Raw genomic sequence first — 3394 nt, forward strand, 5'->3', positions numbered from 1 at the left:
AGACAGACAGACACATAGACAGACAGACAGACACATAGACAGACAGACAGACACATAGACAGACAGACAGACACATAGACAGACAGACAGACACATAGACAGACAGACAGACACATAGACAGACAGACAGACAGACACACAGACAGACACACATACAGACAGACAAAAGAAAAACACAGATAGATAGATAGATAGATAGATAGATAGAGAGGTATGTATGTATAATATCTATCACACTCAAGGGCAAACACAGACATGTGGGAAAGAGTTAAGTTGATAAAGTTAGCAGACATCACATCAAGAGCGAGTGAATACGAAAGTAAAAGAATTGAAGATAAGCAGAAATGATGAAAAATATTAATGATAAGAGTGTGAAGTAAATAGAAAAAACTATTGTTGATAAAATGTGAGAAAAACTGTGTTCACAAGATGATGTCTGTGAATTATCCAACTATCTACACGATAATTCCGAGAGTTTGGTAGTTTAGTCGATAGGATTACATAATAGTGAGTGTTGCAAATTCTGACCGAAATCCAGTGATATGAGATATTATATGATATGATATGATACGAAATGATATGAAATGAAATACGACGAGACGATATGATATAGATATGTATGATATGATATGAGATATAACATGATATGATATGAGCTATATGATACATAATTTAATATATAAGATATATGAGATGAAATATCATATGACTTGATATATAAATATGTTATATATGATATGTATGTATGTATGTTCTCCTCACTAAATTAGAATAAACTTTAAACCTACTTGGCAGCAAAGTTGTGAAGTAAAGTATCTTGTTTTAACCATCAATAAACAATTTTCGATATGCTAAATCATTATTACCTGCCGGCTGTCGTCAGGGCAGCTGGTCTGGGTTCTGTTTCCAGAAGCTAGATTGCTACATTGTACAACGGTATTTGTTCGGTAGCCAGAGTAAATGGCAATAAAAACTGTTTAATATCAACAACATCTCATATCTCCCCGGTATGCATTAACTCTGTAGCCTTTACTTTGAACACATCATGTGTTGAAATGAATCCTATTAGATCTTCTCTGCAGAAATTGCGGTGATCAGCATTCTGAAGGAATTTGAGACTGTGACAAACGCAAAAATTAAACAAGAGAAAGCAGTGGGCATGTAGCTTGCAACTTGGACTGGCAAGACCATGTCGTCAAAAATGCTTCATGGAGCATTCGATTGAAGAACCGGTTAAATTGCTTGTGATTTGCTTTGATCCGTTTCTCTATTTTGATAGGAACTGGGACGAATTTATACGAGCAGTGTGGTCACTGTCAGACATGAATAAGGAGGTGAGCTGGCAGAAACGTTAGCACGCCGGGCGAAATGGCTTAGCGGTATTTCGTCTGCCGCTACGTTCTGAGTTCAATTTCCGCCGAGGTCGACTTTGCCTTTGATGCTTTCGGGGTCGATTAAGTAAGTACCAGTAACGCACTGGGATCGATATAGTCGACTTAATCCCTTTGTCTGTCCTTGTTTGTCCCCTCTATGTTTAGCCCCTTTGTGGGCAATGAAGAAATAAGAAACGTTAGCACGTCGGGCGAAATGCTTAGCGGTATTTCGTCTGCTGCTACGTTCTGAGTTCAATTTCCGCCGAGGTCGACTTTGCCTTTCATGCTTTCGGGGTCGATTAAGTAAGTACCAATAACGCACTGGGATCGATACAGTCGACTTAATCCCTTTGTCTGTCCTTGTTTGTCCCCTCTATGTTTAGCCCCTTGTGGGCAATGAAGAAATAAGAAACGTTAGCACGTCGGGCGAAATGCTTAGCGGTATTTCGTCTGCTACTACGTTCTGAGTTCAAATTCCGCCGAGGTCGACTTTGCCTTTCATCATTTCAGGGTCACTTAAATAAGTACTAGTAACGCACTGGGGTCGATATAATCGACTTAATCCGTTTGTCTGTCCTTGTTTGTCACCTCTGCATGTAGCCCTTTGTGGGCAGTAAAGAAATATGAAATAGGCCGAGAGGAAGCAAACCTTGAAATGCCATGCAGAAGTAGCAAATGCCTACATCGCTTCTCTTCTCTGTTTCTGCCTAACAGCCGCACTCATGTATAGAGTATGCTTGTGCATAGACCTATGCCAAGTGGTAGTCGGATTTTAGTTAGATTTAACCTTACTAGGAAACAAGACTATTTATACAAATAGATAATAAAGGAAACAGCTAATTAAAATTGCTACATATATTAGGTCTCGTGTTTCATACATTTGTCAAATTCCTCGGTGTTGCAGAGAAAATTCTCACAACGCATTGAGACTAGTTTGAGTAATAAAAAATTTCCCATAGAGCGATGAAATGAGGTGTCATTTTTCTATAAATTGACAGAAAGAAATTGACCGAAAAAATAAATAATTTCGTTCCCTCGATTTATAGAAAAATGACACCTCGTCTCATCTCTTCCAATGAAATTTATGATAACCTAATCTATTATAAACAGTGGAACGGTTTTTAGAATGTTTTTTCCTTCAGTGATGAATACGAACTGTATGTGAAACATGAGACGTAATGTCTGCATCAATGTTAATTAGATATGTAATTAAATATCTACTAGTATAGATTGGCTAGTACTTCAGTATGGTTAAATGGATAATTGCGTATTTATATAAATGACCGTATTTTGTCGATACAGAAGCAAAATGGAGAAGGTTGTGGTAGTCAGAATGTGTTAAAAATATAGAACGTGCATACTGCAACATATAACTAAAATGTATTTATATTCTTTTATTTGTTTCAGTCATTTGACTGCGGCCATGCTGGTGCACCGCCTTTAGTCGAGCAAATCGACCCCAGGACTTAGTCTATCGGTGTCTTTTGCCAAACCGCTAGTTGACGGGGAACATAAACACACCAGCATCGGTTGTCAAGCAATGTTGGGAGGACAAATACAGACACAAACATATACATACATAAATATATATGTACATATATATACGACGGGCTTCTTTCAGTTTCCGTCTACCAAATTCACTCACAAGGCTTTGGTCGGTCCGAGGCTATAGTGGAAGACACTTACCCAACCTGCCACGCAGTGGGACTGAACCCAGAACTATGTGGTTGGTAAAAAAGCTACTTACCACAGAGCCACTCCTGCGCATATGTATATTATGTAGGTAAAAAATATCTATCTATATATATATATATATATATATATATGGTGGTTGTCTACTCCTTACACAGAGTTTGACCACCTCCTGCACCTACACCTTAGCCCGTTCATGGCGTCTGATGTGGCTTTTAAAACCAGACAGTGTTTTGAAAAAACACCCACACAAATTGCACCTCTGATTTGCACTACCAATACCTACAAGTTCTGCTCATTGTGGATCCTAACATGTCATTTATATATAT

This window comes from Octopus bimaculoides, unplaced genomic scaffold, assembly GCF_001194135.2.
Source record: "Octopus bimaculoides isolate UCB-OBI-ISO-001 unplaced genomic scaffold, ASM119413v2 Scaffold_255587, whole genome shotgun sequence".
In the NCBI taxonomy this organism is placed as follows: domain Eukaryota; kingdom Metazoa; phylum Mollusca; class Cephalopoda; order Octopoda; family Octopodidae; genus Octopus; species Octopus bimaculoides.